At 35.9% G+C, this 26,225-nt stretch overlaps 1 pseudogene; it reads left to right on the top strand.

Moving 5' to 3' along the window:
* Nucleotides 1-5,720: 5,720 nt before the first annotated feature.
* On the top strand, nucleotides 5,721-17,775 carry LOC110877703 (annotated as a pseudogene).
* The last annotated feature ends 8,450 nt before the right edge of the window (nucleotides 17,776-26,225 follow it).

The following is a 26,225-nucleotide window of genomic DNA, read 5'->3' as shown; positions in this document are numbered from 1 at the left end:
CCATAATTCATCGTAATAGTTATGAGTAGTAGGGATCCTATTAATCACATGTTGGGCAGTTAGGAGTGCTTCTATTAATAAAACACTCGGAACATCAGCAAATACAATGAAATGAGTGAGCAGTTACAATAAGGTGACGATGTTTCTTTTCAGCAACACCATTTTGTTGAGGGGTGTCGGTACAAGATGGCTGGTGTATTGTACCATTTGATGTAAGTAACTAGCTAAAAGCATTAAAGGTATTTTGTCACACATGAAGCACTTTAACACAGTTGATTGCGTCTTAACATAGGCGCTAAAAGTCTACGTAAATGCCAAAGAATTTATATTTACGTTTCATAAGATACACCCAAGTATAATGAGTACAATCATCTATAAAGGATACATAATAAATCAACCTACCTTAGTGGAGACTAGTGATGAACCCCACGTAACGGAATGCACAATATCAACTGGAGATATCACAAGTGTTCAGTTGGAAACATCACAAGTGTTCTGTTGAATAAAAAATTAATCAAGTTAGTTATTTCTAGCTACTATATTTCATGCTAAGTGTCTACATAAACATGTTAAATAAAAAAAATTAAATTTTGAGGTGTTACATATGGTCACACACAAGTAGAAAGTAGAAAATTGACATCATGTAATTTGTACATGTGAGATTAAATATATAATTATTATAATATTTAATCTTGTAGCCATTATAATCATTTATTTTATATAGATCAAAATACATTAATAACCTATTAATAATTAGTTGGTAATTGTTGATGGACTATATTACCCTTATTAACTAATTAGGTTTCCTCTTGGGTGTATATATAAGGAGATTATTAGAGAGTTTAACGGGTTACACAATTTACACAATCCTAATAACATCAATCGTCTCTCTCTCCATAACCGAATCCTTCCCTTGTTTCGGTTTCATCACCATCATAACCTTACACCCTAAGGAGGAACCAGATCATCCTGACGAGTATGTCAAACTCAATGGCTGCATCTCTGACTGGATTCTCTGTTGGCTTGTCTGCTGTAACAGGTATGTTATTCATGTTTTCCATTATGTTTAAACAGAACTCATCAACATGTGGTATCAGAGCATATGTTGATAAATCAGTTCTACGGGTGAAATTGATAGGTTTAAAGCTAGACTTGTTGCTAAAGGCTTTAATCAACGCGAGGGCATTGACTTTGAGGAGACTTTCTCTCCTGTCGTTAAAATGGTAACTGTGATATGTGTCATTAGTCTATCTGTTCAAAACAATTGGCCACTATATCAACTTGACGTAAATAATGCCTTCCCTTATGGTAATCTTAGGGAAGAAGTTTATATGACTCTACCTGAAGGGTTAAATGTTGAAAAACAAAATCTGTAAATTAAACAAGTCTTTATATGGCTTAAAACAAGCTCCACGTATGTGGAATGAAAGACTTGTTCAAGGGTTGGTTAAATTTGGTTTTGTTTAATCAAAATGTGATCATTCCATGTTTATTAAGTCTGAGAAATCTGTCTTTATTGTTCTCTTGGTGTATGTTGATGATATTTTGCTAACTGTGAACTGTGAACAGGAGATAAATAAGATTAAGAACCTTTTGAAAACTGAGTTTTTAATCAAAGATCTTGGTTTACTAAAGTTTTTTCTTAGGATAGAAGTAATTAAAATTAACGATGGTGTTTGTCTTTCCCAAAGAAAGTATTGTATGGACCTGTTAAACGAATATGGTATGAGTGGGAGCAAGCCCACTAGTTGTCCCATAGAACAAAATCATGTTTTGACAAAGTTAACAATGAAAGATTCAAAAACAATTGATGTCACTCAATACCAAAAACTGATAGGTAAACTAGTTTACCTATCACATACTAGACCGGACATTGCATATTCTGTTCATTATCTGTCTTAGTTCATGCATAAGCCGACCGAGGCACATACACAGATTGCCTTCAAAGTATTAAGATACTTAAAGGGTGCTCCTGGCACTGGCATTTTGTTCAAAAAGGGTAGCACCTTTCATCTAACTGCCTTTGCAGATTCGGACTGGGCTAAATGTGTTGATACCCGAAGATCAGTCACGGGGTTTTGCATATTTCTTGGCAACTCTTTGATTTCTTGGAAAAGCAAGAAACAAAGTGTTGTGTCGAGATCGTCTGCCGAAACTGAGTATTGATCCATGTGCAGTGCTACATGTGAAGTGTTGTGGTTAATAAACGTCTTAAGGGAGTTGAAAGTTGATGTGGATATTCCTGTTGTGCTGAAATGTGATAATACAACAGCCTTATCTATTGCTGCCAACCCTGTTTTTCACGACAGAACCAAACATTTTGAAGTTGACCTCTTTTTCTTAAGAGAAAAAATCGCTTCAGGTTTGATTAAGACAGTGGGAGTCAAATCTGAGCATCAGTTGGCCGATATGTTCACTAAAGGCTTGTTGCCGAAAGATCATTTAGAAATGTGTAAGTCTTTTGGGATTACTAATCTCTTTACACATTTAAACTGAAGGGGGGATGTTAAAATACAGTTTAATGCTCCTTATTATTTTTCTCTTATCTATCCTTTTATTTGTTTCATTGTTTTATTGTGAGGTTGGTGTCTTGGGCTCTCTCCTTGTCTCGGGCTTGTTTGTTGCTGGGTTTGTTCGTTTGGGCTTATAGCCGTTTGAAGGCCTGCTGTGGTTTAGGGTTACTGCCCTTTATAAAGGGCTGAAGGTTCTAGAGCTGACACACTCGAGCTCCTTGTTCTCTCGTTTACTTCTCCTTGGCTGCTTGTCTGGTTCCCTGATCCTCACACATACATTCGTGAGTTTTAGGTTTTGTATTGTATTGATCATCCGGTTGGAGATCATTTGATTCATTAGTAAATCTGTGATGACTGGTTCATCTCTTTGCTGTATTTGATTGTGAGAATAAATCAGATTGGTTCCTTTCATCCTTGTTTTTGACAAGAATCCTTACCATATTAGCGAATAATGATAACCGTGATAAATTATAAGTTTGAATCACACTTTGTGAAACACTACAGTTTGCTTTTCACAGGATGATAGGAACCTTATATTTCGTACTAACGTATACTTATAAATCAACTTATTATTAATGATTTGTAAATATGTATATAGACACACACTCTTGTTTTAGTATTACTATTCTACTTCTAGTTGCAAGATGATAATTAATTAATTATATAAATTTCTTCATGTATAATTAAAAATAATGCATCTGCTTACATTTGAGAATTATAGGAATTAATTAAACAATAACATCTGATTAAAACGTCTAAAACATAAGATCAAATAAAGGTGTTATTTAACAAAATTGTTATTAGATTTACACTTTAGTGAAGAAAAAAATCCATGTGCTGCACCAAAAGTGAAAAAAAGAAAAAGCAAGGGCGTTGGTTTGGACCAGCGATGCCTAGGTCCAGGTTATGGAACTTGTAATGGACCAGTGAACGAGAAGCCAATTGTTAATTTTATTTTAACATTTAGTTTTTAGTTTATTTTTATTTTATGTGTTATTTAATTTAAAAGCTTTCTGAGGCAACGGTAATCAGTTACAATTTCCAAATACTTTAAAAAAAAGTTACAATTTCCAAATCATGGCCATTGAAACGCATTAAGTCGTTAGTTACAAAAACCATTGACTAATTAATTTAATTAAACATAGATACGATATCCCCAATCTAGATTGGGGTATTGGTGTAATTTTTCTTTTTAAACTGTTGTATTTGTTAGGATAGCTTGTGGCTAGCGTGTTTTGAATGAAATACTTCCGTTCAAAAAAAACCAATGGGGTGGTGGCCCATTGGTAAAAGGCAAAGCCTTTTAAACACCTAGGTTTGAAAGAGAAAGGTCTTGGGTTCAAGACCCACAGACGACAGGGATTAAAGAAATTAGCTGTTCAAAAAAAAAATTAATTTATATCTTATTTAATCTTTTCATTTGTTCTCATAACTTTCACTAGTGTACAATTATTATATTTTTAATTATTAATTATTCATATGTTGCAACAAGAGTGCCTATGTTTGTAACTTTATTTACTATCAGCTCACATATTTGCTTTTAAAAAACTTCCTAATATGTATCCATCGCTCAAGCACAATTAAATGTAGAGTTCTCGCCTATCTCATGTTTAATGCACCCAAAACACATAAATGATATTTGAGACGAGACATTCTTTAAGGCCTAATATATCTTCCATGGACATATGATAACAAAATAGGGTGAGATCTGCCTAATGTGTCAATTGTGGTTTTTGGTTTATGGTAAAACATAGTAAGACTTCAATTTAATACTTTAGGTTTATGATAACATTTTTTTTTTGTAAATGGATGAAGGTAACTGACTAAGGTAGGAATTCGAGTTTCCCTGCTTAAAATGTTTCAGCTTTTGCTTTTACTAGTTGTGTCGTTATTTGGCTCGAGTCATTGCACTATGCCCTCGCTCAAGCTCTTACAATGTGTCTGGTTGGAGCACCCATGTAGTTTCAAACCTTGTTTTTTTGACCTTGATTTTTTTTCCTTGATCCATTGCTCGTATCAAGACACCAACCTCCTAACTCAAACTTTCCTAGGAGTCAAGGACAAAGGTTTATCCCAAGCCATCAAGGTGTGTGTTTTGATGTTGAAATAACATGGATATGGTTTGGCCTTTATTAAGCTTCATGTTAAACTCACCACTATTGATGTTGAATAACATATATATAGGACATTTATGACAATAAAGTAGTATCTTTACTATAAAGTATCTAAAACCATATTAACAAATAATGTCATGTTATGATTATACAAAGTTCAAGCCTAGTTAACTTAAAGTGATCTGGTTTGGGTGATGTCGGAGTTGGTTATACATATTGTTTTATAAGACCATCACCATGCAAACCATTTAGAATTCATCTGATGAGTGTGAGATGAGGTGGATGATGATTTGAAAGAGAGAAGGGAGAGAGCAAAATGTTTGAGGCTTAGCACTTGAGGAGGGAGAAAGAAATCGTGAGTGAGTAAATAATTAATGAAGAAAGAAATAAAATCTATTATTAGACCGCTGGGTGTGGGCGTTACTTTTGGGCGTTGATGGCCCTTCAACGCCGGGTGTTCCATCCCGGGTTAGTGTTTTGGTGGGCGTTGCCCGCTTGGCATGGCAATACTGCTTGGCGTTGGGTACTGGCTTGGGGTAACATGTCAATAATGGTTGGCTGGTTGTTGATGACCGTTTGGCTAGCCCCTTCCACAACGCCGGCCTGGCCATGCCGCTTCCACACTCCACCTTTTTGGGTGTGGACTGGTGGAGCCTACATCTGCCACGTGTCGCGCAATGCCCCCAACCTAAGGAAAGGAATCGTGAGTGAGTAACTAATTAATGAAGAAAGAGAAACTAAAAAATAAAATCTATTATATAGTGATGTGGTAAAATTCTTCTAAAAATCTTCATGTAACATTGGGTTTGACCTAAATGCACGAATACATATTAACTCGAACCATTTACTCTCACGCCTCTTGAGTGACCACCCACCTTAATTCAGATTTCCAAAAAAACTGAATTATTACGTAACTAATTTTTTTTTCAAGTGATTATTGTTGTTGCCAAACTTTCTATTTCTTACACTCACCTGCACCCTCAAACATAACATTGCAAATTGCAATTTCAATTTAAAACGAAAAAGTGTCTATGGGTAATCCGGTCATTTCAAGGTCAAAATGACACACCATAGACGTATGTAAAAGAAAGAAAAAAAAAATCAAAATATTTTATTCTCTACTCACACACTCCCTCCCTAAACCCCTGTACGTACAACCCCCTCTCTCTCATCAACCTCACAATCGATCGTCAAAGGTAAGTTCCGATTAGGGTTTTTTCCAACTTTATACACATTTTGCAGCAACATTTCGCTTAAATTAGCCTTTCATTTCAAACCGTTGCTCTTCCGAACACACTACTGCTCTCTTTCGGTTACTATTATCGTTTTTTCTTCCTACATGAATGCATGTGTTTAATCAGCTCGTTATTTTAGCTTGATCCTTATGCTTTTGCTTATCTAGTAGCTGTATACGTACAGATTTTGCTTTATGTTCGTATAATTTTGCTCTTTAGTTGTTTGAATCCTTGTTTTGAATGATCCTTTACATATTATTGTTTTTAAGCTGTTTTCATGGTTGCCTAGGGTTTCGATTTCACTTATTTTCCAATTTTGTTGTTTAGGTTTAGAAATACTGTATGTAAGATGGTTTTTGTATGGTTTGAGTTCAGCATAATGTGCTTGAGTAGAAACGATATGCAAGGGTTAGTGATTATAATTAAAACAAGAGTAAACTTCCGTTTTGCTCCCTGTGGTTTGGTCATTTTAACGGTTTTGCTCCAATAGTTTAAAAATAGCCATTTTCCTCCCTGATCTTTCGAGTTTGTTGCCAGTTTGCTCCTTAATCCTTCGAGTTTGTCTCCAGTTTCCTCCCTGATCTAGTTAGAGGCTGGGAGCAAAATGAAGATAAGTTAGAAAAATCAGGGAGGAAAATGGCTATTTTTAAACTATTGGAGCAAAACCGTTAAAATGACCAAACCACAGGGAGCAAAACGGAAGTTTACTCTTAAAAAATCATCTTACAAGGATAATTGTGTCATCTGTTAGACATCGTATAATGCTTCAACGAAAATAACTGCCATGAGTTCATAAAGTACTTTAAATTTCTTTTGTGGCTGTGACTTGTGGTGCTTTGAAAGAATTTCTTGCTAGTTAAGGCTGTTGTTTGATGTTAGTTAAGGCTGTTGGTTGATGTATTTTTCGATGTTTGTTTTATGAAATTATTCGCTTGTTTTTCCTTTTTTTCTTTTGTATAAGTGTTATGGAAGATCCGTATAAGTGTTATAGAAGATCGACGTCTTAAAATGGGAAAGATGGACATATAGCTGTAAATGTATAAATTATAGTTCTGAGTAATGTTCTTTCATATCGTGTTCTTAGTTGTTAAGTTCTTAATGATTTGTTGTTAGAATTTTGGACAATGATGTAGCTTGTTGTTACAATGAAACAGGTTTTGATCGATGGAAGAAAATTCGCCAACCTGCACTTTACAGGGGAAGATAACTGGAATTAGTTTTTCTTTGGCCACTCATCAAGAAATTGTGAGTTTTCTGTTTTGTTTCACCCTCTTGTATCAAGTATTGTTATAACTTATAAAATTGTTAACGTTTTTGTCTGACATTCTTTGTGTTTGATGCATGCACATAATGGCGAGTAGTGCTTGGCCTCCATTAGTGACTGCCCCATCAACCACGCGAGTCAGCTGACAAATCCTTTTCTTGGACTTCCACTTGAAGTTGGGAAATGTGAATCTTGTGGTGCATCTGAAACTGGGAAATGTGAAGGTGTGCTACATGTTATCATAAGTTATTATTAAACTTTTGTAAAGTGGTTATCTGTCATGAATCTGTTCTTAAATTCTGTTTGCCTTCCACATTTCAGGGCATTTCGGGTACATCGAGTTTCCGATTCCAATATATCATCCCTCACATATTAGTGAGTTGAAGCGTATACTGAGTTTAATATGCCTCAAGTGCTTGAAGTTCAAGGATAAAAGAGTACTTAGTTTTTTTTTTATCTTCTTTAGTGTTTATGTTCTCGGATGACATCTATGCTACAACCTTTTTTTAAGTAAATGAATTCTTCCCTTGTTGTCTCATGATCTTTTTGCCGCTTTTTAACTTTTAAGGCACACATTTAATAGCACTGACCTATCCATGAAGTCATTAACAGACTCACTTTCACAATTTATTCCTTACTGTTCTTGTTTTAGCTATTTGTTTTTCCAAAAGAAGATTAGAAGATATGCATATTGAGACATGCCTCAATATCTTAATTTCTATTTTCTTATGTTTGTTTGTGTTTTCAGTTGCAATCTAAGAACACTGGGGTGCTTGAGACTTGAGAGAGCGTTTGCCTTTTGCTGCAAGGTAAAAACCTATATCAAACTTTCAAAAGTCTTAATATATGAAAAATTTGGCATGCATTTTCACTTGATAATTAGTAATGATCTTGGTGAATGTTGATTTCTTTGCTTATCTTTGTCACATGTTAATATAGGAAACCGCACAAGTTACTGTCAGTGAAAACCAGAAACAGGATGGTGCATGTTTCTTGGAGCTTAAACTTCCATCGAGAACAGCAAAAAATAGAGACGGTTCTTGGGATTTTCTAGATAGTTACGGATACCGTTATGGTGGTCATGGAAGTACTCGACCGTTACTTCCATCTGAGGTAGTAATCAAAACTACTCAATCCGAAAAAACAGTTTTTAAATTTTTTTTTGACCCTGAATGATAAAAAGGAAGAAGTATAGTAAGTTTTTGCTGAACCCTTAAAAGTGATTAATCTCATCAAGTTGCACTAATCATATCAAACGCACATCTGCTCTATATGTGGTAGCTGATATGTAGTCTATTTAGATTTTAGACACCTTGAATTAACCTTTTTTTATTCTTTTTTAAAATCAATGTCAGGTACTGAAAATTCTGAAGAAAATTCCTGAGGCAACCAAAAAGAAGCTAGCTGGTAGAGGGTGTTTTCCCCAAGAAGGGTATATCATGCAACATCTTCCTGTTCCTCCAAATTGTTTGTCTACTCCAGATGTCTCTGATGGGATCACTGTTACGTCTTCGGTTAGTTGACCTTTATAATGACTTATTGACTTATTCATAAGTGTTTATGCACCATTGTTGTTGTTGTTGTTTAGGACATCTCAATGCCAATCCTTAAGAAAGTTTTGAGACAAGTGGAGATCATCAAGAGTTCAAGGTCGGGAATACCGAATTTTGAGTCCCTTGAGGTTGAGGTGAATGATCTACAGTTAGCCGTCTCACAGTATCTACAATCGAGGGGTGCTAAGGTGCTTTATATTCTGTTTTTTTTTTTTTTTTCATCAACTATATGCTGATATTTTTTTTTTTCTGTTCTTACTCTTGCCTCTTACATGGTAGTTGGTACTTATAATTTTTCCAGGCCTCCCCTGACAGAAATGCGCGCTATGCGATTGTACGGACTGTAAACGATTCATCATCTACAAAAGCATGGCTTGAGAAGATGAAAACTCTTTTCATCAGTAAAGGGTCCGGGTTTTCGTCCCGTAGTGTCATAACGGGTGACCCGTATAGAGGTGTGGGTGAGATTGGCATCCCGTATGAGATCGCTCAAAGGATAACCTTCGAAGAACGGGTCACGGAGCACAACGTCAAGTTTCTTCAACAGTTAGTGGATGATAAACTATGCTTAACCTACATAGATGGCGAAACTACGTATTCACTCAGAGAAGGGTCGAAAGGTCACACGTTTTTGAAACCGGGCCAGATTGTACACAGAAAAATCATGGAGGGTGATCTCATCTTCATCAACAGGCCACCAACGACCCACAAACATTATCTACAAGCATTGTCGGTGTATATCCATGACGGTCACACCTTCAAAATCAATCCTCTTATTTGTGGGCCCCTGAGTGCCGATTTCGATGGTGACTGTATCCACATCTTTTACCCACAATCTTCTGAGGCTAAAGCGGAAGTGATGGAGCTATTTGCTGTCGAAAAGCAACTTCTTAGCTCCCATAGTGGGAATGTGAACCTCCAGCTCGGCACCGATTCTGTGTTGTCACTCAAAACGATGTTCAAGAAACATTTCTTCACAAAAGCTCAAGTCCAGCAACTAGCACTTTTTACATCGAACCTGTTGCCTAAAACTTCGATGTTAAAGGCTCGTGATTGTGGCCCGTTGTGGACGGTTTTGGAGCTACTCGAGACGTCTCTACCTCGCGGGTTTGATTGTTCGGGTGATAGATTCGCGATCCGCGACAGCAAGATCTTGAAGTTGGATTACAGTCGGGACAAAATGCAGTCGATCGTAAATGAAATAATCAGCTCCATCTTCTTCAGTAAAGGACCAAACGAAGTTCTAAAGCTTTTCAACTCCCTACAACCAATGCTAATGGAGAATTTGTTTGGCGATGGATTTAACCTCAGTTTGGAGGACTTCATTGTTCCGACGGATGTTCTAAAAAGCATAGAAGAACGGCTTCAGGAGTTATCTTCTTTGTTATATCACTTGCGGTTCAACTACAACGAGGTGATTGATATGCAGTTAGAGAAGCATCTTCGGGCCTCTAAAGCCCCCATTTCAGATTTCATATTAAGATTTTCATCAATGGGAAATTTGATAGATCCGAAGAGTGACTCGGCTATCACGAAAATAGCTCAACAAATCGGCTTTTTGGGTTTACAGATTTATGAACGTGGAAGATTATATTCTAGAACTTTGGCTGAAGATCTGTCTTCTCACTTTGTCGGACATTATCCGTTTCCTAAAAGATACCCATTTGAAGAATTTGGGCTGATTAGGAGCTGCCTGTTCAACGGACTGGATCCGTATGAGGAGATGGTTCATTCAATTGCTAGCAGAGAAGTAATGATTAGATCATCTAGAGGGTTGATGGAGCCTGGTATTCTTTTCAAAAACTCAATGTCTATCCTCAGGGATGTGGTTATTTGCTATGATGGAACTGTTCGGAACGTTTGCAGCAACTCGATTATTCAATTTGAGTATGGGGCGCTGCTGAAAAATTTGTTTGCTGCTGGTGAACCGGTGGGAGTATTGGCTGCAACCGCCATGTCAAACCCTGCATATAAGGCGGTCCTTGATTCTTCTCCAAGTAGTAACTCCTCTTGGAATATGATGAAGGTAATTTTTTAGTAATGTTTTCTTATATGTAGAAATATTGACCCATTTACTCTGGTCTCTGACTCTCTGTTTTGTAGGAGATTCTGCAATGTGGAGTGAATTTTAAGAATGCTGACAATGATCGTCTGGTGGTACTGTACTTAAATGATTGTAATTGTGGGGAGAAATATTGTGTTGAGAAGGCGGCGATTAAGGTTCAAAATCATTTGCGAAAAGTCAGCCTCAAGGACGTTGTTTTTTCTTATTAATATTCAATAAAGTATCGTCGACCTAATGTGTATTAAAATGCAAACTACCTATAGTTGATATCTAACAGACCAAACTGCTCGTAGGTTGCCTAATGTGTATTAAAATGCAAACTACCTCGTAAATGGCTATATTTAAAGAAAGTTGATTATTTTTCAAAAGTACAGTTTCTATAATCACTGGTCAGCCCAAGCTGACCCCACCCATTTTGATAAAAGTAAATCATGATCTGTATATGTTTATGCCTTATGTTTTACTTTCTAGCTGTAGCTATTTAATCTGCTATTTTTAACCTTGTTAGAACATCATTTATGGTTTGATAACTCTGCTATTCTTGATGATTTCTACCTACAGATATACAAGACAGCAAGTACCATTAGATAATGCTGAAATTGAGGCTGGGCTTGTTGGCCATGTTCATCTCAACAAGGTTCTCTCTCTCTCTCTATACACACACGCAGACATACAAAATAGTAGTAGTGTTAGCAATAGTAAAAACAATAATAAGAATATTGGGCTATTGGTAATAGTAATAATGATTTATGTTTCTCTATATTATTTATGCAGACACTGTTGGAGGAATCGGATATCAGCATGGAAAAGGTTCTTACGAAATGTGAAGACACCCTGACCTCTTTTCGTAAAAAGAAAAAAGAAATTGGCCGGATATTCAAGAATATAGCCATATCCTGCAGGTATGTAATATGGCATAATCTTTTTTACTGCTTAAGGGTGGGAAAAATTGATAAAAAGGTTAATGATGCAATGTGGTTTGGTTTCCGGAACACTTTAGTTAAATAAGATTAACCGAATTAAACTGCTTATACTTGTATGCCTTTTAGAATCTAAAAAAACCACATATCTACGCTTTAAAAAAAATTTAAACAATTTGTCCTCAAAAATATCAAATCTTATACTTTCATGCTTAAATGATATAACTGTTCATTAAACACTGTAATTAATGTCTATGGTTACTGTTTTGCAGTGAATGTTCATTTCAGCAGTCATCCGAGTGGACCCCATGCTTGAAGTTCTATTGGGAGGACAATCCTGGTATCCATTTAGAGGAGACTGCACACAAGTTTATGGATACAGTTTGTCCTGTCCTTTTAAACTCGATTATAAAAGGTATTTTTTATTGACTCTTGTTTACTTCGAAAAACTTTTAGTTAACGGTTGAGCCAGTTTATGAATAATTTGTTATTTCACAGGTGATCCACGGGTCAAAGAAGTCAATATTACCCGGATAAGTCCCGAAACAACAGTGTGGATAAAAAATCCTTTAAAGGATCAAGAAGGTGATTTGGCAGTTAATGTTGTTCTAGAGAAAGAAGCTGTTAAGAAAAGCGGTGATGCATGGATGACAGTTATGGATGCATGCCATCCCGTAATCGATTTGATTGACACAACACGCTCTATTCCTTATTCAATCAAACAAGTCGAACATCTTCTTGGCATTGCTTGTGCTTTTGAGCAAGCTGTTCAGGTCTCTCTCTACCTGCATATTTTAACCGGATTTCCATTTCATTCTGAAAATTCAACCGTTTTTTTCTCTTAATTTCTAGTGCCTGTCGACTTCAGTATCAATGGTTACCAAAGGCATGCTGAAAGAGCACCTGCTTCTGTTGGCAAGTAGCATGACTTGTGCGGGATTTTTAGTTGGCTTCAATCTTGCAGGAATAAAGGCACTCAATAAGATGCTTAACTTCCAAATACCATTTTCAGAAGCTACAGTATATGTAAGACGTTTAATCTATAATACTGTTATGTTGACTTTGTATGTGATTTTGATGTTCTTAATTCTGTTACCTTTTGACTTGTTTTCAGACACCAAAAAGGTGCTTTGAAAAGGCAGCTGAGAAGTGCTACACTGATTCGTTGTCTAGTATTGTGGGTGCTTGTTCTTGGGGAAAACCTGTAGCTGTCGGCACAGGATCTCGGTTTGATATTCTTTGGGACACAAGACAGGTTCGTATTTGATTTCATGGTTCATGCGTTTCTTAGAATTGTACATTTTGAATAACAGTGGTGGAATGTGTCAATATGCTAAGTTGGGTGACGGGTCGAATAATAAACTTTGCTAAGGGTCGAAACGGGGCGGTCTGACTCTGACCTGAACTGTTTTCCACCTTTTAAAAGTAAACAGTAAAGTTTTGCCAACTCTTAACCCATTTAAATGGTTTTTCTAAAGCTAGATTCCGTATCCGTTAGAGACGAAAACTATCTGAATCTACCCGTTCATAAGTAAAGGGTTGAGAACTTGAGATTACAACCTATATTTCTGAAAATGATTTGTCTGCTAATATTCAGTTTCTTATAGTGTTTGGGTAACCTACCTCTATTTAACGTCTTAACGTTATTTAGTTATACGTAGGGGTGTAAACGAGCCGGGCCGAGCCCGACTAGGCGAGCCAACTTATTTGAGCTCAAGCTCGGCTCGCGAGTAAAACCCAAAGCTCAAGATCGGCTCGAGCTATTTGGAGAACAACCTGAAACGAGCTAAAAGCTCGGCTCAAGCTCGCTTCAATATCGCTTAAACGAGCCAAAGCTCGGCTCGTGGTCGGCTCGCCAATGTTATCATCTTTGTTATTATATTATATATAAAAAATTAAAATTTTGTTTGGGCTCGTTTAGGCTCGCGAGCCTAAATGAGCTTTGTATTTCAGGCTCGAGCTCGAGCTCGGGCTCGATGACTAAACGAGCTCTATTTCAGTCTCGAGCTTTTAACCGAGCCGATCACGAGTAACTCTCGAGCCTCTGGGCTTGATTACACCCCTAGTTATAAGTTAAAACCACCTATTTTGTTTGATTCTAGCTGCTGCAAGAAAAGTGCTTATCAAAGTACAGAGTTATTTTACTAGTTTACCTTTAGTATTATCAAAATGTAAATAGTTGTAAGTTGTCAAACACTTATTGTTACAACTTCAAGCAGCAAAACTATCCAAACACTCCAACACCACACTAAATCACAAATGATTACTCGACTATGATTTAATGACTTTGACTAATATAAATCATATTTTGTAGGTGGAACTGAACCAAAAAGACGGTATCGATGTCTACAACTTCCTTCACATTGTCGGGGGTGGTGCTGAGGAAGCTGATAGTGGGTGTCTAGGTGGGGATGTTGACAGTTACAATATGGAAATGATGGAAACGGGGTCTCCTGAGATAGATTCTGGGTTTGCTAAACCAGTTTTTGAAGATGGAATGGATGTAGAACAATCAACTTGGGGAACAGGTCCCACTCCAGAAGATGGGACGTCCAGTGGTGGTGGTTGGGGAGGTGCTGTCAAGACTACACCGACAACTAGCGCTGGCTGGGGGACAACAAAATCTCAGAAAGACGTTGAACCATCTGGATCATGGAGTTTATCAGGGGAAAAGGAAGATAATGAACCTGTATGGGGTTCAAAGAAAAGTGAAAACAAGACTGCTATGGGTTCAGGGTCTGGTTCGTGGGGCCAAACGGTGGTCAAAGGGGATGGACCCGGATGGGGGGCGAAGAAGAGTGATAATGAAACCGAGGAGGGTTCAGGTGCTTGGGGTCAGGTGGTGGCAAAAGGAGATGAATCCAGATGGGGTGCAAAAGAAAGTCAAAACGAAGCCGCGAAGGAGTTGGGGTCAGGTTTGTGGGGCCAAAAGGTGGTCAAACGGGATGGATCTGGATGGGGAGGAAAGAAGAGTGAAAATGAAACAGGTACATGGGTTCAGAAGGCGTCGAATTGGGATGAACCTGTATGGGGTTCAAAGGAAAGTGTAAACGAGACCGCTACTGGTTCAGGGTCAGGTTCATGGGGCCAAAAAGTCGTCACGGCAGATGAACCTCGACGGGGTGGGAAGAAAAGCGTTGACGACACTAATAAGGGCTCCGGATCAAGTTCGTGGGGTCAAAAGGTTGTCAAATCAGATGGACCTGGATGGAATAGCAAGCCAGGTGGACCTCCAATGGACTGTGCTGATGGGTCAACAGATGAAAAGGGACACGATGCTGAACAAAAACCCGGCTCTTGGGGCTGGAACCATAAGGCGGAACAAAAACCGGACGAAGGTGGTGGTTGGAAAAAGAAGGAAGGATGGGGTCCAAAAAGAGACAGACCGGCTAGACCAGTTGGAGGATCAAACGATGGTTCAAGATTGGGTGGAGGACCAGTCACTGCGCGAAGACGTCTGGATGTGTTCACCTCTGATGAACAAGATATTCTCGCCGACATCGAGCCCATCATGCAATCAGTCAGGCGGATTATGAGCCAAACTGGGTAATCTCTATATTACTTTTTTCTGTTAATTTTCCTAGTAGATAATCAGGTTATGTTTTATCAGTTGACGGGTCAACTGGGTTAGGCTGTAGGATTTAACTAAATAAGAAACAGGTCAAATGCTTAGAAACCTCTTAAATCACATTATTAAAAGAGTTTACTGTTCAAAATCAAGTTATGGACCATGAATCTTCTAACTCTTGACTTTGTGAAGATACAATGATGGTGATCCGTTGTCTGCTGATGACCAAACTTACATTCTTGAAAATGTCTTCGCGCACCATCCTGACAAGGGTCAGAAGGCGGGTTCTGGAGTGGATTACGTCATGGTAAACCTGCTACATATTGTATTTTTAGCACTTGCATACGAATTACCAAAATAAATGATTTTTTATTATTATTATTTCACATAATCAGTTATTAACTTTGTAGGTCACCAAGCATACACAATTTCACGACAGTCGGTGTTTTTATGTTGTATCAACCGACAGGCAGAAAGAAGACTTTTCGTATCGCAAATGTCTTGAGAATTTCATAAGGGGAAAATATCCTGACAAAGTGGATGAATTCATTCCCAAGTATTTCAAGAAGTCTCAGCCACGTCCTCCCATGAACAAGGATGAAGCCGGGACCCCCCGTTATCAGGCAGGATGGAAATGTGACTCAAGTGTGGCGGCTGATGAGGGCGGGACATCTGCAAGTGGGTGGAACCAGGCTGGAGATGGTGGTAGTCAAAAATCCCGTTGGGGTTCTTGAATATTAAAACAGTAAGCTGATCATTTTGCAACCTCTTTCATGTATAGCTAGCTGACTAGAAGCTGTAGATAGAACTGACTGATGTAGGTTGGGTAGTATTAACTCGTAACATGGATTATTATAGACCTGGCAAACGGGTTGGGTCGGGTCGGGTCATGGGTCAAAACGGGTTCGGGTCAAAACGGGTCAATTATAAAAAAGGGTTGTTTTGGTTCGGGTCGAAACGGGTCCGGGTCAGAACGGGTCCGGGTCAGAACGGGTTTCGGGTCAGGTCGGGTCCGGGTCAGAACGGGTTTCGGGTCGGATCGGGTCAGTTTTTTTTTTTTCAGGTCAGTATTTCAGTTTTTTTTTTCGGCTTATAATTTCTGCGAATAACTTTGTACCGGATGTGCAAAATCTCGATTCGTATAACTTGTACTCTCCTGATTCGTATAACAACCAATCAGATCTGTATATAACCAATCTGCAGCGAATGTCTAATCTGCAGCGACTAAACGACAAAATTCTGAGCGAAAAATTTCTGCGGATGAATTTTATTAAACACGTGCAGATCTATAAAACCGATTTAAACTGTGTTGTGAACTTGTGATAATTGTTATAAGAACTGCATAGTTCCAGCTAAAATTCCGGTTTGTAAACGATATTTACGTTTACATCTTGTATAGATTTTTTATTAAGTGTGATAATTCTTGTAACTTGTAAGTCATTTTTGTTTCTACTTTTTGTCAAATGTGATCAGAAAAAGAATAGTGTGTTGACTAAAAAAAGTCCAGTCAAAGTTCAACGAGTTTCTACTAAATCCGAACCAATGAAATGTGACGAAAGTAAGAGAGCTCACATTCGATCTACTCTCCCGAAAGTTCCGAACTCGATGAGTGGCTAGCAGCCACTCGAGCCCGTGTTACACAGTAAGCAGGCTCTCCAGTTGTAATTCCTTTCTTCATTTGTACTTTACGAAAAGCCGATTAATGTTTCAGTTTCTCTTCGTATCAAACTCCTAGCTTCGAAACGGTGCGGGCCGAAACGGTTCCCGTCGAAACGGTACGCGTCGAAACGGTTCCTGTCAAAACGGTACGGGTCGAAACGGTTCGATTCGAAACAGTACTGGTCGAAACGGTACGCGTCGAAACGGTGCGTGTCGAAACGGTGCGCGTTTACGGTGCGTGTCGAAACGGTGCGTGTCGAAACGGTGCGCGTCGAAACGGTGCGCGTCGAAACGGTTCGCGTCGAAACAGTTCCTGTCGAAACGGTACGGGTGGAAACGGTTCGATTCGAAAAGGTACTGGTCGAAACGGTACGAAACTCGTCCCGAACCGAAACTCGTCTCATGCGGAAACTCGTGCCGGCCAGAAACCCGACCCGAACCGACCCCGATCCGATCCAAAACCTACGTCGTGCCGAAACCCGACTCGGCCCGAAACTCAATTTGAACTGAACCCGTTCCGATCCAAAACCCGTGTCGTGCTGTAACCCGTGTCGTGCGGATACTTGTGCCGGCTCGAAACCCATTCCGATCCGAAACCTGCCCCGTTTCTTTAAGACACTAACCCACATCGACCCGTTTCTTTAATGTTGTCGACCCGCTTTGACCCGAAAATAACAAGATGAAATTTCAAGTGACCCATTATGACCCATTTAGTTAAAATATCTTACCCAAACCAACCCATATAATTTTAAAAGCAACCCAAATTGACCCACTTGGAAGGCTTTGGGTCAAGATTGCCCCCTCTAATTATTACTCATCTGCATGCATGATGTATGTATGGTATGCATATAGGTGTTCTCTTTCTTCATCAACTCTTATTAGTACTGGACCGCTTCCTGGTTGAGTCCATTTGAAACGCTTTCAGGTTTCATATTTTGTGAAACATTGTGGATCCACTTATATGTACATATATTTAGCTACTTGTCTAGTATCACTTTTTAATCGCTGATTCCATCGGAATATTCAGTATCACTTTTAGCTACTTGTTGCTACAAGAAAATAACATCTACGATTCCATCCCATAAGTCATTGCTAATCTTTCAAGCCTTTTACTTCAATCTATTATCAAAAATCGTAAACTGGTAGTGCTTAAATGCATATGTAAGAAACACACTTGTTTTTGACATATGTTATCTTTAGATGGACATAAAATTAAGAATAACGATGTTAGCACCCCATGTGGCATGTCAAACCTTTAGCTTCCGTTCTTATGTATAAGAAATCACAACCATAGCCCCTATTGTTCACTCAAGTTGCACAGTTATTGTCATGTCGTTAAAATGTATAAGAAATCACAACAATAGTCCCTATTGTTCACTCAAGTTGCACAATTATTATCCGGTCTTTAAAATTTTCTAGCGAGTGACACGTAAAAAAACAAATGAAAAAAAAGAAAAAAGAAAATGAAAAACACCCAACCCCTCACTGGCTCAACCCCACCCCCACGGTCTTTCATATAAGAGTGAGCATCTCGCAGCCCGAATCAAGATACTAACCAATTCTAACAGTTTATATGCATGTAAAGAGACATTGAACTCAAAAACATACTAAGATTTACCCAAGGGAGTGTAAGGTGGGCGACCGTACAAGATCCATGTTCTAAAGGGGGCCCAAAATTTGTTTAATCATGTCATCTCCAACAACTTACAATTGTTTAAACCTCTTTTAACATAAAATCCCGAAATTCATTATTCTATACCAGTTTATCCCAAAACCCATATGACCAACCCTTGAATTTGACCTCACAATTATAGTCAACCAATTCTAACAGTTTATATGCATATAAAGAGACCATTTAACTCAAAAAGACACTAAATTTTACCCAAGAGAGTCTTTAAGGGTGTGAAGGTGAGCGACCGTATAGGACCCATGTTTTAGAGGGGGCCCAAAATTTGTTTTTCTTCTTTAGGTAGCGTAGATCAATTAACATATATAAATAAAATATAAACTTAGGATAAATTTCATGTTCTAGAGGGGATGAATAACATAATAACCATCTACCATTAACTCATTAATCAACTAATAATTCAACAAATACCTGATACCTCTCGGCCCTTTTAAACACTTAAAATAATAACGCAATTAACAATTAGGAGTCCATTTTTATTTGTCGCACATGGATCCGAAATAATATCAGAGATGGCCTTAGATTTACCCAAAAGTTCCATACTATGACAATAACCCACATGATTACTCAAAATCCCAAAAACTTGAGTTCACAATTCATCATATTCACATGCCTTGATAAGATATAACCAATCTAAATCATCAACATCCTTCATATTTTAACCCAATTTGTGTGCAAGAATGACTTATCATGGCCTAACTTGACGATGGATGACTAGCCTTTTCCACTTTGATTTCCTACTTGTATAAGCATGTTGTTGTATATAAAAAATACATTTTTATCATTATGTACGCATTTAGAAAATAGAAATGGTAACCTTGAGATGAACGTATATGTATACACACATTCATATACATCCTGCTCATTTACTTTCATATTTGTTGTTGATATAAACTTATTTTACAAAATACATCCAGATTTAATAATTTAAAAGCAAACTAATACACCCTAAATCCATGTGTTGTATATATATAGACGAGTTTATTTGATTTATCATTTTCAATTTTCTAATTTCATAAAAATATTTGTAATTCTTACATAAAAAATAAAATTTTAGCTCAGAAAAGCCTTTTGTTTCATCTATGAAAGATGTGGAGCAATGGAACCATCCAGTGCACGGCTTTAGTCATCACAGCATATGCACCATGCCAGGAATCGAACCAGGGTCTGTACCGTGGCAGGGTACTATTCTACCACTAGACCACTGGTGCTACATATTTTGGCTTTTACAATTATGATTTAAATACATGATTTGCACTTTTATTTTTTTATTTTCTTTTACAAAAATTACTAGGTTATAACCCCGTGTATTACACGGGTCGAATAAATAAATTTTATATACTAAATAATAAAACAATATATTTTTAAAAACCTCCTTTATTGCACGAGTTTAATAAATATAATTTTATATATTAAATAATAAAAAGTTATATCTATAAGAAGCATATTGTACGGGTTGAATAAATATAATTTTATATACCAAATTACACGGGTTGAATAAATATAATATTGTTTACCAAATAATAAAATAATACATCTTTAAAAAACCTCATTTATTACACGGTTTGAATAAATGTAATTTTATATACCAAATAATAAAAAAGTTACATCTTTAAAAATATGTGTATTACACGGGTTGAATAAATGTAATTTTCTATACTAAATAATAAAAAATATATATCCTTAAAAACCCCGTGTATTGTACGAATTGAATAAATCTAATTTTATATATCAAATAATAAAAAGTTATATTTTAAAAACATCATGTATTACACGGGTCGAATAAATGTAATTTTGTATAGAAATAATAAAAAAGGTATATCTTTAAAAAACTACGTGTATTACACGGGTTTAATAAATCTAATCTTATGTACCAATAATAAAAAAAGTCATATCTTTCAATATACTAATGGATAATACTCGATACGCGATGGATATGGTGATTGTGAAGATGGTTCTTGAAAAGAAGATATGTCATTCAAGAAGCAAATCAGCATCTATTTGAGTGATAAAATGTTGGTACCAATTCCGACAAATTGATTTATAATAAATTATGTAATAAAATTGATATAATAATTTTTTTAGTAATGACAATAAAAATATTTCATATATTAATACAAAGTTTGGTTTTTGTGATAAATAATTTGTTTTATTTAAAAATATCTTAAATTAACAATTTAAATTTTAGAATAATATTTTATTAGAAAAATAAAAGAATGGTATTCAAAATTTAAAGTAGGATGAAATTTGATATTAGCTCATTATTCATTTATTTATTTAATTAATATAAGATAAGTTTGAAAGTGAACCAAGAAAATCATAAAATAAATGCTTACAATGAATGATAGGTGTCACACATTAATGTTTTATTATATAGTATAGTATAGATATATATTTAGATTGAACCATTTATTTAAAACTTGTAAATGTAGAAATGATAAATAATATTCGTTAATTTTATTTTTAGTTTCGTAAAATCTATTTGATACCAAACTAAACAAAACGTTCAAATATATAGTTAATATCAAGAGTAAGTTACGATTTTGGCCTCTGTAGTTATATCACTTTTACCCTTTTAGCTAAAAAATGAATCTTTTAACATCTGAGCCTCCAACGTCTTTTTTTCTAATTCTTGTGGCCCCAAACACTAACCCCGTCCATTTACTTTTAGGGGCCAAAGGGTTAGAAAAAATGATGTTGAGGTCTAAAAGGGTTAGAAAAAAAGGCGTTGAGGGCTTAGATGTTAAAAAATTCTTTTTGGGCTAAAATGGTAAAAGTGATATAACCACAGGGGCCAAAATCGTAATTTACTCTAATATCAAATTAGATAACTAAGTTTGAATTTGAAGTAAATAGATAAATATAAAAGTAATAATTAAACTAAATAATATTTAGTAGGAGGATTATCTATAATTAATTAGAAGAGATTAAACTAAAATAACAATTATCCATAAGGCATGGCCTAATATGATGACAAGTGTCCCAAAAATGGTTTCTTTTATTATATAGTATAGATTAAATTAAAACCTTATTAAAAACCAACTACTTTATGCATATAGTAATTGTACCACGAGCTTTGGGAGTTTCTCAAAAAAAAAAAGAATTTTTCCTTTTTAACCTTAAAATTTCAATCTTTGGCAAGTTAAGTTTAAAGTTTTAATATTTGTTTCCTTTTTAACCCTGAAGTTTTAATCTTTGACAATTTGAGTTTAAAGTTTTAATCTTTGGTAAAATTTGTTTCCTTTTTAACCCTAAAATTTTAATCTTTGACAATTTGAGTTTAAAGTTTTAATCTTTGGTAATTTAACCCCTTTAATTAATTTACTTCTAATTCAAAAGTTTCCATCTTAAACAATTTAACCCCTTTGATTAATTTGATTTTTCACTTTTAATTCGAAAGTTTCCATCTTTTGCGATTTATCCAGTTTCATTTTTTGACTTATGTGTTGTAACCTTCGCTTTGGGGGTTTTACAAAAAAAATTGATTTTTTTACCTTTCGCACAAAAGTATTTCATAAATTACTTTTAACCCAAAACTATATGTTTTTTTTTACTTTTAACACAAAACTTTTTATCTTTTGCAATCTATCCTCACAACTTTTTTTGCTTTCAACTTTGGTCCTTTATAGTTTTCATTTTCTGCAAATTTTTCTCTTTATGCTTCGTTCTAAATTTTGTGACTTAACACATCGCAACGTGCGTCTTTGGTTTAACGTTTTTATATTTCGTTCTAAATTTTGCGAGTTAACACGACGCAACGTACGTGTGTGAGTGAACGTTTTTACATTGTCTATTTTTTTCCGTTTGATATGTTTAACATAACGTGCGCGTCCTAAATCGACTTAGTTATAACTAAAGAATTCCCGCCGCATTGCGGCGGGTCGTAATTCTAGTATTATCTAATTTATATTAAATTTGCTTACCTTATAAAACATACATAAGCAACCAGTAAACTTATTTTCGTATCTTGTATAAAATGCACACACTTTAAAAATGTTTCTAGAGTAATAACTAGTTAACTTTTACATTTGTCCAAACATAATGACGTATAATTTCATTTTTAAAAAAGTTGAGCTACAGTTTGATAAAATTTAAAGCAATTTTAGAGTTAACAAATCATTATTTTTCAAAAAAAAAAAAAAAATCACAATTACATGTATCTTGGACAAATTTATGAACTTTAATATATATAAGTGAGTAATGAGTTTAATGACATGTTCGTATTTTTTAATAAGTAGTGTGACTTTAAAGGCTTAAAAATAATGTAGAAATCATTTTTTTCGTATTTGTTAAAAGGTTAATTTTACTTACGATATAATATTTAAAATTAGTTGTCATCCACATAATAAAAAAGAAAGTCAATGAACAGTGATTTATTATTTATTTTTTAAATTAAAATTAGAATGAAATTAATAGTAACATCATTAAGAGATGATTAAATGGTATCGGGTATAGGTACCGGTCTCAAATTTATCAAACCGGTGTATTTTCGGTACCGGTTCTGCACATGTATTCACCGGTTTTTACCCTCAAATACTAGTGCCGTACAGTACCGACCGGTACCGAACCGTACCATGCTAGGTATATTCGGTACCGGTACCCACTTTTGGGGATTTCGGTAACGGTATTTTCGGTACCGGTTGGTACCGAGCTCATCAAATCCCTGTAGCAACGCAGCAATGCAAGTAATTGCACCGTTTAGATTACTTTTCATACACACAGTAAGTAAACTGTATTTCGTTTGAATGAGGTTTTATATACACAACAACTTATTTTGCTTTCTTTTTTGTCTTTTTTTGTAATGAATGAATTGTAGCATGTAAAATTAACTTGGATATTTAAAATATTGATGAGCAAATCGTATCAAATCCTGTAAACGAAACGGTATCGTATCGGTACCAAATTTACTATACCAAATCATTTTCGGTACCAATTTGGTACCCACCTTTTGGCGTTTTCAGAATCGTTACTTTCGGTTCGACACCGGTCTAGCACCATACATGTATTTATTGATTTTTACCTTCAAATACCATACCGTATTGTACCGAGCATTTTCGATGCCGGTACCTAATTTCGATGATTTTCCGGATCGGTACTTTCGCTGCCGTTACCGGTACCGAGCTCATCCATATTTGAATGTGTTAGCACCGTAATAACTGAACTGAAAATAACCGAATTTCCAACGTGTAGGACGTGTGGATCCTATTAAACATTATATAAAGAAGCAACATCTTTATGCAATCATGTGTATGTGTTGTAACTTTGGCTTAGGGTGTTTTTAAAAAAAAAATGAAATTTTTCTTTTTAACCCTAAGGTTTTAATCTTCAACAATTTAATTTAAAGTTTTAATCTTTGCTTCCTTTTTAACCTTAAAGTTTTAATTTTTGACAATTTAAGTTTAAAGTTTTTATCTTTGGTAATTTAACCTTTTTGATTAATTTGATTTTTCACTTCTAATTCAAAAGTTTCCGTCTTATACAGTTTAACCCCTTTGATTAGTTTGATTTTTCACTTCTAATTCAAAAGTTTTCATCTATTGCGATTTAACCACTTTGATTTTTTTACTTATGTGTTGTAATCTTGGCTTTGGAGGTTTTTCAAAGAAAAAATGGTTATGCATATGGTTGTTGTAACCTTCGATTTGGGGGTTTTTCAAAAAAAATTGATTTTTTACTTTTCACGCAAAAGTATTTCATAAATTACTTTTAACCTAAAACTATTTGTTTTTTTTTTTACTTTTAACACAAAACTTTTTATCTTTTGCAATCGATCCTCACAACTTTTTTTACTTTCAACTTTGGTCATTTATAGTTTTTATTTTTCGCAAATTTTTTGCTTTATGCTTCGTTCTAAATTTTGTGACTTAACACATCGCAACATGCGTCTTTGGTTTAACGTTTTTACGTTTCATTCTAAATTTTGCGAGTTAACACGACGCAACGTGCATTGTGGGTGAACGTTTTTACATCGTCTATTTTTTCCCCGTTTGACAGGTTCAACATAACGTGCACGTCCTAAATCGACTTAGTTATAACTAAAGAATCCCCGCCGCATTGCGGCGGGTCGTAATTCTAGTTATTATATATTAGGTTATTTAAAATCGTTTTTTTATGACGGAGTGACTATCCTTACCACGTCATTTTATTTATGATTTGATATTCGGTATCTGTTTGCCGTTGCTGACACGCCTTTTGTAGTCATTGGGTCCCGCCGCAACGCGCGGCCAGAAAGTAACTAGTTAACTAACAAAAATGTGATTTATACACCGCTTATATTAGTTATACAGTCATTAGCATTTTTAAAATTTTGAATTTTATAATTCAATCTGTCTTTAAGTGAAATGTATTATTAGTTTTTTTTGAACGGTGACTTTCTTTTTGAGTGACCCAATGTTACACCGCCTAAACGGCGGCTCTAGTCAAGATCTGCCCAGACTACGTTGTCTTAACCGGGTGGGTTGGTCAAACTTGGTTACGGCGTTCCTCCGGAAACCGTACTGCCTCCACACGAGAGATGTCTCGCTGAAGTAACAGTCGGATGAAAACCGGGGTGCGGCTCAGAATCGAACCCCCTCTCGGTGGGTTTGTCACCATCATTGCCCAAAATCCGCCCCAATATGACACATCTGAGAATTGAATTTGAGTCTCCATTGTAAACTCAAGTCTCCTACCACTAGGCCATAAGTGAGGGATGAAATGTATTATTAGTAACGTAACATGTTGTAGTAGTGTACAATTCACATCCCTTAATTAAATTACATTTGAAGTTTGAAATTTAACAAACATCACTTATATCTATGTCTTAAGATCGATTTTAAGTTCTGAACCGATGCAAGTTAATTTCCACTATATTGTGATAAAATAACCGACATGCTTTTAATCACATAAGTACTAATTTTCATCTTATTCATTCCTGCATCTACCTTGCTCTTTGTCAGCAAGAGGAACACCACCTTTGTTGATGTTGGATCCGCAGGTTAAACGGATGTCAAAGAAGTTGATTTTGTCAGATCCTCTAGTTCCGGTTTACACACGCGATTAAATCCACGTGTTGTTAGAAACTAAAATTGAAAAATATAAGGGGTTGCAATATGTAGACCATATAATTATTGTTTTCAAATTACTAATTATATCAAAGCTTTTGTTCGTGATTCTCACAACTCAAAACAAGATCATATCTTGACTCCAAACCAGTTAACCTTCAAGATAACTGTCACACCCCGACCACGTAGAACATACAAAACGTGGCGGAAACGTCAGGGAGTGTTGTAACAGAATCAATTGTTTCAAATCCATGGTAAATGAAGTTTCGTTTTATTAATCAAACATGAAAGTTTACATTGCTTTAAACAAGAACCAAAGAATACATAACATAAATTAACTAGTTCTTGTCTCGTTTTAAGTCACTAAGGCACTGGTCCGCCTAAGTATGTCTTGATAAGTCCTATGCATCATCTCCTGAAAACACATGTGAAAATAGGTACGTCAGCATAAAAATGCCTGTGAGATACATTGGTTTTGTGAAAACGGAATTCATGACTTATGTTTGAGAAAATGTTTAGTCATGAACCTCGTATTTCGCTTTGTCTTGTAAATCATTTGAAAAACGGTAAGATCAAATGATATGTATAAATAAGAAGACACTGT

The sequence above is a fragment of the Helianthus annuus genome, chromosome 1, assembly GCF_002127325.2.
Source record: "Helianthus annuus cultivar XRQ/B chromosome 1, HanXRQr2.0-SUNRISE, whole genome shotgun sequence".
Taxonomy (NCBI): domain Eukaryota; kingdom Viridiplantae; phylum Streptophyta; class Magnoliopsida; order Asterales; family Asteraceae; genus Helianthus; species Helianthus annuus.
This window is presented reverse-complemented; position numbering and strand designations above follow the sequence as displayed.